The sequence below is a fragment of the Panthera uncia genome, chromosome D4 (assembly GCF_023721935.1).
Source record: "Panthera uncia isolate 11264 chromosome D4, Puncia_PCG_1.0, whole genome shotgun sequence".
In the NCBI taxonomy this organism is placed as follows: Eukaryota; Metazoa; Chordata; class Mammalia; order Carnivora; family Felidae; genus Panthera; species Panthera uncia.
In genome coordinates this window covers 50,017,198-50,031,477 of record NC_064807.1, presented here as the reverse complement: position 1 = coordinate 50,031,477, position 14,280 = coordinate 50,017,198, and the positions used below count along the sequence as shown (strand labels likewise).

The 14,280-nt window shown below is 34.4% G+C and overlaps 1 protein-coding gene across 10 annotated transcripts in view; it reads left to right on the top strand.

The window, feature by feature from the left end:
• Positions 1-14,280, top strand: part of LINGO2 (leucine rich repeat and Ig domain containing 2) — a 434,702-nt gene that overhangs the window by 167,377 nt on the left and 253,045 nt on the right. The window lies entirely within an intron of this gene.

Genomic DNA, 14,280 nt, shown 5'->3' with positions numbered 1-14,280 from the left:
TGATTACTTATCAGAAATACATGATTTGTTTCAGTAGTTAAGTTTTTTATCTTCCTGATTTGTTAGTCTAACTGGTTAAAAGCAAGCAAAAAAATATGATGGGTACCATTTTGATTTCAAAAATACATACTTAACACACTTAAGATTAACTGTGGAAGATTTATGTGGAGTAGTATCTAGAAAAAGCATAACGGACAGGCATACAAGAAATAAATGGGTATACAAAGGCATTTCCTGTACAGGACGAAGATGTTTTATAAATGTAAATTATTTCCAAATTAACTTGTAGATGTATCGCAATTCAATTAAAATCTCAATAAATATTGTGTTTTTCAACCGTGTAAAAATTATTAATATAAAAACTGGGTGGTGATATACAACATATTTTAAATTAGTAAGATGAGGATTTGTCCTATCAAACCACATGATAAAGCTACAGTAGTTAAAGTATAAGATATTAGGTTAAAAAAGATACTTGGCCCAGAAATAGACTTGATAGAATGATTTTATGTATGATAAAAACGACATCTATTCTCTTTTACATTCTAGTTTAGGAATCTGTGTATGCTTTTAATTTTTGAGTAGCTTTCCTAGTGGAGTTTACCTGTTTTATTTTTAAAGAATCAGTTCTTGAATTCATTTATCAATTCAACTTTTTCACATTTTAATTAATTAGCTTCTGTATGTATGTAAATATTTTGTTATTAATTTTTATTGCCTTAAGGTCAGATCACTGGCTTCTACAAGGTGTTCTTTTCTGGAACTCAATGAATTTATTTTTATTTTGCAGTAGATTATTTACAGTTTTTATTAATGGTCTATAGACACATGAAAAGGTGAATTATCTATTAGGATTGTACATAATTCAACATTTATGTCATCAATCTTATTAAAATTTTATGACCTCATTTCTCATTTTTTATTTGGTCTATGCAAAAATTGAAAGAGAATATATTAAATTTTCTAATGTATTTCTGTTTAATTATCATTGTGTTTTTTACAGTTTTGCTGCATACACTTTGATGTTAAGTTACTGAGCTCAGAAGTTTTGTGACTTACATCATTAGGGTATTTTCTTTTTATTTATATACCTCTTTTGTGTTGACTGTGTATTTGCATTATTTTTTTATCTAAAATTATATGCCCATTCCTAGTGTTTTTGCTGTTCTTCTTTACTTCTCTGATATTTGTCCCTACTTTTTTTTTTTTTTTGAAGTTTGTTTTTGAGAGAGAGACAGAGAGAGAAAGAGGGAGAGGCAGAACATGAGTGGGGGAGGTTTAGAGACAGAGGGAAAGAGAGAATCCCAAGCAGACGCCCTGCTGCAGGGCTCTTTCTCATGAACTGAGAGACCATGACCTGAGCTGAAATCAAGAGTTGGGTGCTTAACCGACTGAGCCACTCAGGCACCCCATGTCCCTACACTTATTTTAAGTAATTTCCTTATAAACCACATATATTAAGTTTACTTTCCTTTTTCCTTCTAAAGGTATCAGAGACTTTTACTAGGAAATTTAACACATGTTGATTGTCATAACCCAAAATTGTTTGCTTTGTTTTCAATATTTTAGAAAGTATGTATGAACTTCTCTCCTTAACTTTTTATTTTAAAAATCACATTTTTTAGTGAAATAAGAACAAAAATGATATTTTCTAACCTGTGCTAGTGGTAAGAGGAGGTGTTTTGTATACTTTTACTTTCCTTATCCTATTCTTTGTATGTATGTATGTTTAGAGTTCCAAAATATTTTTAAATTACTGTTTTCAAATATGATTCTAAGAATTTTGACATATATTTATTCTCATACACATCTTCAGCTACTTTAAGATTTACCTAAGTAGTTTTTATATTTATCACAGATCAGTGTATAACATATCTCCCATTTTTAGTTCAGATTACATTCTCAATCTCCTTGAATAGGTTCAGGTAGTATTTTAAAGAATGATACACAGATGTAATACTTCCTAAACTTTTGCTTTATCTGTGAATATTGCTATACTGCTATTAATATAAATAATAACTTTCTAGATATAAAGTTTTAAATCCCAACATTTTCCCCTGAGGAATTAGAGGTACTTAAACCAAAAGAAGGAATATATGTGTGGGATAAAGTCATGATATTGTTGTGTGCAAAAGGGATTAGAGTTAGTCTGTATAATTCCACAGGGCAAAACTAAGATCAAAGGGTAGAAACTATATAGGAAGTTGGCTGAGTAAAAAAGTTGATCTCTTTAACACACAGAGCTTTCTAAAGACAGAAGCAGATCTATCTTAGAAATTCATATAATATAGTACAAGTATTACTGCAGTGACTTGTTGCCTTTCTCTCAAGATACTGTGCAGGGGAGTTTATGCTAGATGATTTTAAGAGGAGGGAAACTTTTCCTTGGGTAATTACCTGACTCCAAAAATAATGCTCAGTAAATTATATTTGGATGGAATCTAGATGAGTCTTGCTATACATTGAGTATTTATTTATTTATTTATTTATGAAGCATAATAAAGCCATCATTTCTCTGGGTAATTAATAAATAGCCTATTATTTTTCAGAGTGTCACACGCTTTTGCTACATGGTGAATGGGGAAGGCTTGCATTTCAGGTATTCTGTAGATGCTATGGCACCTTTACCTGCCATTTGTCCTGAGCTCTCCTTTGAATGCCACGTGATGGTAAGCTATGCATCCATAGTGCTCACACTGGAATCCCCAGAAGGATTATAACCAAAACAAAAGCCCTCTGGTGGAAGATCTGTTTGTAACTCCATTGCATAGTATGTGGTCGTTAACTAGAGGGATTCTAAACAGTTCTTTTAGGAGCCATTTTATGCTTTTTTGTTTTTAATTGCTGAGTTTCGAATGTTACTTGAGTGTGTAGTCTAAATATTTAATGTTTAACATAGACAAAAAAAATATAGAGAGCTGCTTTTATTGTTAAGGAATGTATACCAGCCACATAGAAGGGAAAAATAGAACAAGAATATAGAATCCGAATTTCCATTTTAGAGAAGGGTAGCTAAATATGCAGTGCACCATTCTCACTTTTAAATATGACATAAATTATAGCTGGACCAGATGGCTTGAAAGAACCTAGAGGAAAATGATAAAGAGATGTTGAACTTCTATTTTTTTTTTTTTTCCTTTCTGGGCTCCTACTCTATCTGCCCTATACAGGAGAGTGGCCATGATAAAGGAGGACCAAAAGTTTATTAGTGTTTAAAATTAGCTTGATGACTTCAGGGGTCTCTGGACTTTAGTTCCTCTTCTGCCAACTCCTGTTGGATTTGTGTGCATTATCAGAGCTTCACATCCCTCATCTGAAAATTGGAGGGGTTTACCATTAGCTACAATACCATCCACTGACATATTGAGTGCTTGGCTATGTGCCAAGCACTGTGATAAGCACTTTACATGTATTATTATTTCTTGTCTTCACCACAAACCAGTGGGTTAGAGATGTTCTCCAAATGATACTGATTAGAACTTTGACTTGCCTCAGAACTAACCTGTATACCTGAAAACAATTTAAATCTTAAGAACCCTATTTATTCTAAAATTTTAGGAGAAATTGACCTAGTACTTACGAATGCTGATAATGCTTTAAATTGCCTATTTCTGAGGAAAACCACCGATGAGCTAACCATATTGTGCCTGAGTCATCCAGCGTTCTTTGACCACTAAGGGCCTTTGGTCTAATCTCCTCTGACATTCCATTTCTGTGGCTGTTTGTTTAGTTTGGTTTGGTTTTTAAGAAATTTACATTTTTACTGCATTTAAAACTGTCATTGTTTTCCTTTGGATTGTCATGGTGTTGTGTGTAGAAAGTTATATTTTAGCTATTGTCATAAATGTTGCAACATTTTATCAAATTGCTAGAAAAACACTGTTGGGTTTTTGATCGGCATTATGTCTAACATACACAGTAGTTTGAGGAAATTTGACATCTATAAATATTCTTGAAATATTCAGTCTTACCACCCAGGAACATGACATAGTCCTGTCATTAAGGTGTTTTGAATATTCCCCAATAATATGTTATATCCTTCAGTAATGATATTTTAGATCTAACATATTTCTTATTAATTTATAGGTATTTCATTTTTTTTTTCTTGCTATTCTCTTTCTCACCTGCTGGCCCCTTTGCCTGCTCCTCTCCCTGCCCCATCAAATGTGGACATTAAAAAACTTTTGTCTTTTAGTTTCTTAAACTGTGTGATTATGCTCTTTCATCCAGACTGATGATTATAGTCATCACCCATACAAAGGTGATTTCCAGTTTACCCACTGACCCAGGGTATAATTACCTGTAGCCTTCTCTACTAGGTATCATTAGTATCCCAAACTAGGAGTATTCAGAACCTAAACTCATTATTTTATTTCTGAGGATACATTCATACATTTTACTTCCATATTTTGGTTAATGGTTTTGTGATTATCATCTAAATTCAAAATCTTAAGAGTTAGCTTTTCCTTTCCTCTCACTCTCTTTTTCTATGTGCAATCTACAGTCAGGCCTTGAAGCTTTAAGTTAAGTTCTATGATGTTTCCAGCATCCATCCCTTTGTCTCCATTTCCATATAACTACCATCGACTGTCCTGTCCCCAACTCTTATCTGGATTATTGCATTGGTCTTCAAATCGGTCTTCGTGCTTCCACCTTCTTTCCTTCCATCCCAACCAGATTGCCATCTTATTATTCTTTCTATGATATAACACTGGTTCAATCTCTCTTCTACTCGGGGCCATTCAATGGTCTGTAGTAGCTACTTACCTAACTTAGTATTAATTTTCTAATTTAGAAAGCAAGACCTCTTACTCCAATTTCCTTTCCATTCTCCTTTTCAGGTCAGTCTCCTCTTCAAGTCATGATACTATCCTGCAATTGGACTATTCCTTTTCTCTAGAAGTCTGATAATTTTATTTCTGTGCCCAATATGGTTATACTCCAGCTGCTCCCTAGAGTACCTTCTTGCTCATTTCTGCCTAGTAAATCCTAGCTTATTTAAAACTGTGTGTTATCTCCCTCTCCTCATATCTTCGTTTTGGAAACTTATCATGGCATGACTCGAATATAACACTGTTTATATAGTTGACTTTTCTCCATTTCTGGATTTTTCAGCTCCTTAACTGCAAAAATTTATCTGACTTACCTCCCATTTTACTCAGTGCTTTGTGTACATTTAGAATCTTCTAAATATTTATTAAACCAAATTAAATAGGCCTAATTATCACAGGAATTGTCTGTGATTCAGACTAAGAAGCAAATGCCTAATTTTGATTGGATTCAAAAGGTGGCTTGGTTAAAATAAAGCCCGCAATAATACTGATTTTTTTTTTCATTTTGTCCCTTCCTAATTCAGGTTTTAATTTAAGGTGAGCAGCTGAAAACCTCTGATTACAAAATCCTGCATGTCAATGTGCTTTTTATAGTTAAAATGAGTTATTTGTTAGAAATGCATCATTGCACCTAGGTATTTGATTCAGAAGCCGTGATTTATGACTTAGACTGGAATTTTATAGGAACAATGTCATATAATACCTGAAAACGCCATTTATTTTCATTCACTATTTAAATTACACTTATACTAAGTTGCAGCAATATTTAAAAAGTAATATTCAGTGCTTCCCTACATTTGCCACACTTTTTATCAGAGTAGAATTGAATTCGAAATTATTGAATGGGAAACATTTCTGCCACAAAAATGTTACTGTTGAATAATTAATCAAATGAGAAACATGTTCAGGTATATATTTTTGTCTTTGTTCTGTGAATTTCATTTTTATTTTTAAAATAAATATATTCATGCCCCTGGATTTTTCCTTTTGAAGTGGGATTTATAACATATCCCAAATCTAAACCCATAGCACATTTTACAAAAGGTAATATAGATACAATTTTCTGATAAATGTTGTGAGGGCCTTTTTTCCAAAATAGATTTAGACTGGAATATTCAGAGATGGACGTGTCTTAGCTAAAGATATTTATTTACTCTGATGGAAATCCAAACAAGGCCTTAGTATATTCTGGAGGAAAGAAACAACCACACTTCATATATATGTATATATGTATATATATATATATATATATATATATATATATATATATATATACATATATGAGTGAAAACTTATGGTATCTGTCTTTCTCTGCCTGACTTATTTCACTTAGCATAACACTCTCCAGTTCCATCCACATTGCTGCAAACGGCATGATTTCATTCTTTCTCATTGCCAAATAGTATTCCATTGTATATATAAACCACAATTTCTTTATCCATTCATCAGTTGATGGACATTTAGGCTCTTTCCATAATTTGTCTATTGTTGAAAGTGCTGCTATAAACATTGGGGTACAAGTGCCCCTATGCATCAGCACTCCTGTATCCCTTGGGTAAATTCCTAGCACTGCTATTGCTGGCTCATAGGGTAGGTCTATTTTTACTTTTTGAGGACCCTCTACACTGTTTTCCAGAGTGGCTGCACCAGTTTGCATTCCCACCAACAGTGCAAGAGGGTTCCTGTTTCTCCACATCCTCTCCAGCGTCTGTAGTCTCCTGATTTGTTCATTTTAACCACTCTGACCAGCATGAGGTAGTATCTGAGTGTGGTTTTGATTTGTATTTCCCTGATGAGGAGTGACATTGAGCATCTTTTCATGTGCCTGTTGGCCATCTGGAGGTCTTCTTTGGAAAAGTGTGGAGTTTACAACCACACTTCTTAATGTAGTGACAACTAAGTACATTAGTGAATGTGAAATAAAGTTGAGATACCCAAAGAACCCCCTGACTCTGTAAAAAATAGTCAGGAATCTATAAGAATTATCAACATTTCTTCATCTGTTATGTTGTAAGAGGAAGTATTAAATATCTTAGTTTCATCTGTTGTCCAGAAATAGCTACAATTCACATAGTCTGTATTTTTTTTATAGACTCAATTCACCTTTTTTATTTAAAAATTTTTTGTGTTTTTCATCTCACACAGATTGTGCATTTTTACATACTCTCTAATTATTTTTAGATTCTATTTTTGGCATTGCTTACTAAGTATTTGCCATAATTCTTGTAAGAAATACACACAGTTCTAAGTGGTTTATTTGTGTGTTCAGTACACATTTGTTAGAGCAGTGAGTAAACATGACCCCTCAAATTCTGTTTATGTTTATCCTTTTTTTTTTTTAACCAGGTCAATGTGTGGAGTGGGCGAGGCAAGCTCCTATTCCATCTCCGTGCATAGTCTGTATTTTTAATTCAGACCAATAATTGAAAAGTTTAATATCTCCCCTTACTACCAATAATTTAAAAAATTGTTTTAATGTTTAATTTTGAGAGAGAGTGCAAGCAGGGGAGGGGCAGAGAGAGAGGGAGACACAGAATCTGGAGCAGGTTCCTGGCTCTGAGCTGTCAGCACAGAGCCCAGCTTGGGGCTTGAACCCATGAACTATGAGATCATGACCTGAGCCGAAGTCAGACACTTAACTGACTGAGCTACCCAGGTGCCCCTACCAGTAATTTTAAAAAATTGCCTGATTATTTCTTACATGATGATGAACCACAGAATAATATGCTTTCGGGGCGCCTGGGTGGCGCAGTCGGTTAAGCGTCCAACTTCAGCCAGGTCACGATCTCGCGGTCCGTGAGTTCGAGCCCCGCGTCAGGCTCTGGGCTGATGGCTCGGAGCCTGGAGCCTGTTTCCGATTCTGTGTCTCCCTCTCTCTCTGACCCTCCCCCGTTCATGCTCTGTCTCTCTCTTTCCCAAAAATAAATAAAAAACGTTGAAAAAAAAAATTAAAAAAAAAAAAAAAGAATAATATGCTTTCTGTGTAAAGAGTAGTTTTGACCCCCACACCTCCACTTATCCCCAATGAAGAGTAGGAAAGTTCTTTTGATTCAGAATTTGTGTCTTGTGGTTGTCTTTTCCTTTTTCATGTTTTTTTCCCTTTCTGGTAGCAATGTGCCTGTTTATTTTGCTTTCCTGTTTGGCACTAGAGGTACAAATTTGGCATGCAATCAGTGGCATCTCCTCCTCCATTTCCCTGGAGCCTAATTGTTGGCATTTATGAGGTGTCTGATGCCAATTTTGCTGGTCAGAACTCTGGGATTTAAGTACCTTGTAAAATGGAACTATCTAAACCAACACACATGGGAAGAGAACTTATTACTGACAAATCAAATGGATGAGTTCACAGTAAAGGGATCCTTTTCCTAGTTGACTTGAAAAATCTGAAAAATTCAACCCTTTTTTAAGCCATATTCAAAGCCTTTAGTCAAAAACATTTCTGAATACAATTTCAAATAACATTACTTTAATAAATACACACAGAAGTATTTTATTCTCTCATTTGGACCCATTTATGTGAATACTTACTATGTGTTACTGGTGCCCAAGTGTTTCCTTTCCCGTGGAATTTATTTTTGCCTGATAGGAGACAAAAAATAAAAGATGTGATTTCAAATGGTTAACCCATTGTGAAAAGCAGTACTACATTTTTTAAAAAAGGGTTCCATAGTGAAATCAGTTTGGAAAGTTTAGTATTAAAATTCACCCAGTTTTCTTCTACAGTAGGATTGGAATTCTTAATATTTTAATCTTCATTATGAATCTCTAAGAAGGAAATATAATATGTAGCATTTCACAATTGTATTACCCTATGAAAACTTCTTTCCACACACTGTATAGCATCTGCAGGGTCCTGTAGAACAAACACAGTTTGTAGAGCACTTGTCTACAACATGCATAAGTAACTCTGAAGGGTATAAATTAAAAATTCACAAGAAGAGCCACATATCTAGACTGTGTTTCATGATAACTTTTTGAACGAAGTTAAAATCATTTGCCAAAACAGAACCTTAATATAATCTTGATACAAGATCTATGTGACAGGCATTCTGTAGGAAAATTGTAATTTGAAGAATATGTATTCATATTGCCTCCAATAAGAGAAATAAATATCTTGACAATTTGACAGTGATAATATGAAGTTTTGCTTGACATTATTTTTCCTGTTTATGTGACCTTAAAAAAAGAATTTCTAAAGTAAGGAATGAGGCAAGCATATCTATCATTTTGAAATGTAAAGGAGTGTAACTGAACAGGAAGCCCCAAGTTAAATATCCATTCTTCAAACAGTCTAAAGAAAGAGCAAATATGGCTAAAGCAGCTGATACTTCTGAGTGTTAAGCTTCTTGAAACAGAGATTCTTTCCTTCTAGCTCCCTTTTATATGCCCAGGATCTACAAGGATGCCTGTGCATAAAGGCATTCATAAATATTTCCTGCCTACTCCAGTTGGAATTCAGAGGAGTAGCAAGGGAGAGTTAATAGGATGTGGTTGCTAAGATACCAGTAGTGACTGACTGGGCCAAGTCACCTAGACTCTGAAAAAAACCAATCTAGCTGTAGATGATGCCTGATAAACATGAATGTTTGTCTGGCTGAGATGATATCCAAAAGAGTAAGTGATTAGAACTTCTGGCCAATGATCACCAGTGCAGAAGAATTTTAGGTTGTCCAAGCTCATGGGCAAAGTGTGGTCAAGGGCAAGGTCAAGGTCCTTGTGTCTGTAATGACAAGTCAGTCATCTGTCCGTCAGTGTCCAGGAAGAGAATAGTCAAACATTGGCATATCAGGATCTTGTGTTCCTCATCCAGTGCTCAGGGAAGAAATCCGGTTATAGGAAATAGGGTTGTGGCAAGGGATATTGGGCTGTGAAATGACACGAAATTCATGGAGGTCATGCTTATTCACCCCTGTTCTTCATGGTGGAGAGCATGTGACTCCCCTACTTCAGGACAGCTTTGGTTTTGGTGACACAGGTAGATCTGATTTTCAAGCTGGGAAGTGGACTGGCCCTGATGATTAAGTGGAGTGTGAGATGGAGTTCCTGAAGATGTAGTCTGCTTTTAAGTGCACACTTACCCAGCTTTCAGACTTTGCTTTTCTTTGAATAGACTCTGTCTGCATTTATGTAACTAAAAAAACTGAATTTGAAATTCAAGATTAAATTCTTAACTTTACATAGGGTTAATATCACATTGCAGAGCCAAAATCCAGACTCCAGTCTATAGATCTAGGTCTGCATATCTGTCACTCTATCTTCACTCTGTCCCTTTCCAAATTAGGTTTTGTATTTAGTATATATTTTGGGCCATTTAAAAATAAGCCTTTTTCTAAGTTATTTCATTAGAATGTGCGATTTACTTATCACCTCAATTCTCATCATAGATAATTTTCCTATTTTTATTTCACTTGGATATGTTATTTCTAGTAACAGAGTATCACAAAACTACATACCCTGTCTTTTGTGGACACTATGTTTTTCCTTGTTAATCTTACACATTAAAAGAAGTTCCTGTTTCATATAGTCATGAATGTTCTCAATATTTGAGAGACAAAAAGTTAGTTTGGGGGGTGTCTTTTGGACCAGTATGCATTATTAATCACCACGTATCTTTTATAGAACTCAAAATGTGGAGGCTATTTTAGAAATCAGGGCAATAAAAGAGACAACCTCAGTTTGGGAAAATAAGGAAATTAGAAGGAAAATATAAAGAAAGCATTTCAAGAAAAATTGTTTCCAAGATTCCATTTTAAAATAGTGACTTTTCTATGGTGATATTTGCTTATACAGAGTAAAAATGTGAGTATTCTGTGCAAAAGGGTATGAATTGAACTGCTATATTACAGAATGTGCTCATATTTATAAAATCTTTTTTTTCTTTTTTTTTCTTTTTTGATTCCACTTGTCTTTATTTTTTCAACTTAAAAACTTGAAAAAAAATTAAGTATATTACCCTAGAGAGATATAGGAATTATTTCATTTATGTTTGGTATTTGTTAACTTAAAGGCTAAATCATGTAATCAGTTTTACTGGGATTTATTTCAGAAGTTCACCCTGAAGAGGGTACTGTTGTTTAAAATATATATATAAAAGGGGCGCCTGGGTGACTTAGTCAGCTAAGCATCCGACTTTGGCTCAGGTCATGATCTTGCAGTCTGTGAGTTCGAGCCCTGTTTCAGGCCCTGTGCCAACAGTTCAGAGCCTGGAGCCTGCTTCAGAGTCTGTCTCCCTCTCTCTCTCTGCACCTGGCTCTCTCTCTCTCTCTCTCTCTCTCTCTCAAAAATAAATAAACATTAAACAGTTTTTAAATTAAAAATTTTTTAAATATATAAAACTACACGACTTAATCCATATGTATACTACACGCATACATACATATCAGCACTGATGATTGTATAATTAAATTAATATATGTCTCTTTATCTCTTCCCATTGATCTAAAACAAGTGTATTACAGTTTTTGTACCATTTTCTATCTGCAGAATGCAAAGAATGTTGGCATAACCATTGGACTTCTTATTTATGTAAGAGAATGAAGTTTAAAATATCATATGAATACCTTCAAATATCTTTTTTTCTTTCATATTATGGAAATTTTCTCATTTATTAATCCACTTCTTAGAATAGTCTTTTTTAAAGATGGCAACTATGAAATTCGCTGACTTCAATAATGATCATAAATGAGCCATCTAAATTCTAAAAAATATTGCTGCCGTTAGAAGCTCTTATTGCGTTTTATTGTAAAAATTCCAGTAGATAATCCACTGTATTCCATAAATGCTAAAAAATGAATATTAAATCATGTATGCAGGTATAATTTTTTGTTTTGCATTCTAAACCCACATAGTTATTCTTACTCTGCGATTTCTGGTCAGTAGAATTCATCTGTAAAGTTCTTTGTGTTGTCAACACAGCAATCAGATTGAAGACACTTTCACAAAGCAGTCATCTTTACAATTGCCATTTCTGTAGTAGTGCACATCAAAACAAATTATATCACGTATTCTGTTTTCTTGTCTTCTTTCATTTAAATACTTGATAGCACTCTTCTGCTAACCACACTTCCTTCCAAAATAATTGAAATACTATGCTGAGAACTTTAGAAATGCCCAGCAAAAGTCTCAGTTTTGTTTTTAAAGGTCTGAAATGTCATCCTGATAGAAAATGTCATCTGCAAAATCCTGAATTAGAATAGCCATCAATGGGTTGTGTACTATGGGGCCACATTTATTTATTTTGACTGTTATGGATATAATAAATCATTCTAAAATAATGTTGACATTTATGCATTCCACTAACATGGCAGTTTAACAGCCTGTTCCATATACTGCAGCTTGAGTTAGGGATTTGCTATCACATTTTCCAGCTTAGTTCTCCCAATCTTAACACAGCAGACAGTGGTAATGTCAACTGCAGAAGTGCCAAGAGAGAAAAAGATAGATAATGCATTCATTTTTATGGGCGATTTTAAAACTCATGCCATTGAGCACATTTCTCTGAATGGCTCTCATAGCTCACAGTGTTTGCTTCTGTCCTTTTTTTTTCGGGCTACATGAACCCTTTTTTATTACAGGTATGGCTTTCGATTTGATTTAATCCTGCTTTCTCTGCATACCAACAGGTGTACAGAATGCATTAGCAAGAAAGACATCATAATTGAAATCAATACCATGACTTTGAAGACTGTTTACCTGATGAGTTGTGGTCCTGTGTATTTTATATGCTGCCATAATCATGTCAATGTAATGCATTAGACACTTCGATCAATTCAGTTCACACACACACACACACACACACACGCATGAAAAATGCTTAACTCACATTTCTTTTATACAAAATTTATTGTTCAGTTCTTTGGCTTCCCAGTTGTTTATAGACACTGAATCATCAAACACCTAAAAAGAAGAGATTCATTTGTTTTTTCATGTCAAAAATGTGATTTAAGCATCACAATGAAAAAAATCTTTGCTTTAATTATAAAGGTTCTAATTTACGTGTACAAATGAGCATGCATTTCAACTTATGACTGATATTTGCATAATATTATTCCATGTGGACTTCTAATCATTTTCGACTCTTGAAACCTTCATGGTAATCATTGACTGCCCATATTTTCCTATATTAATTCATTAGGTCAGCTTTTGCCCTTCTACCATGTGCTGATTCCTCAGGCACAAACCTTGAAGTCTTACAGATGTGGAGTGAAGGGGAATGATGACTTCTCTGTGTCTTATTTTCCTGTAAGAAATGTGTACATGAATTCTAAAGGAGAACCTTAATACTGGATACCAGAACCAGACTACCCACGTTCAAATTTGTCTTTCACCATTTGGTAATATCTTCATTGGCTGACATCCTGGCCCTGGTAGTGGAAAAGCAGCAATGGCAGTTACATTTAGGGTATCCCTGCCTTGCTGATAAGCCAAGCAACCATGAAGAGAATTATGGCACTTCCTGTAGAAGCAAGAGTATCCCTGCTTTAAAAATTCTCTATATTATTAAAAGCACAGTAGGGATGTGTAAAACATGCCATTTGATCCACCTGGTGCTCACATTTAAACTCAGGTTTTAAGAGCCTTGGAATGTACCCTTACTGTGTGATTATAATTAAATTATATTTTGCAGACAAGATGGAAAAAGAAGCTAATTTGTCTCCATTTTGAGATTAGTATTGTTTCCCATATAGCACCAGATTACTCCAAAGACCATGGAATGTATGTACAACCATTGGCGCTACTCTGAATTTTCACTCAATGTACATAATTATGACCTATAGCTTTTCTGATTATTTTACATATTCAATAGTTATTTTCATACTTGTCATCATTTTCTTAGTGTTCTGAGCTAGGTTTTATTTTAGAGCTGCATTTCTGTGGGCTCCCAGTATGGACTGATGGTAAAGAATATGAAAAAAATCACCCAGTCAGAACTATAGTACCACCTTCATACTGTCATTCAGACAGAGTTGGAAAAGTCCCCATGGGGACACTTCTGAAATACACTCTAACATTTTCTCCGGAGAAAATGAAACTCAGTAGTTGGAATGAAACAAATTTTCTTTGAAGAGGTGACAGAATCCTTTAGTATACTTTCAAGTGTAAACAAAACTTTCTACAGATTGATGCAACACTATTGGATAAAAAATGTTCACAAATGATTGAATATTGTATCTTCAAGACTTCAGTAACTGTCAGCTATTGGGAGAGTAGATATTCAGACCACTGACTCGGCAGATGTCACAGTCCATCTGCAATTTTTATTTCACTAGCTTTATATATGCAAATATAAAGGAATCCTTAATCAAGAAGAGTTTATTTTATTTGCTACTAAAGATGCCAGCGTACTTTTAAAAAACTCCATCTTTAGCTCTTGGTGTCTCTATCGTAATGTTAAAATTATATCTGCCTATCTAATATCTGAGAGAGCTGTTGAAATAGGAAAAATATT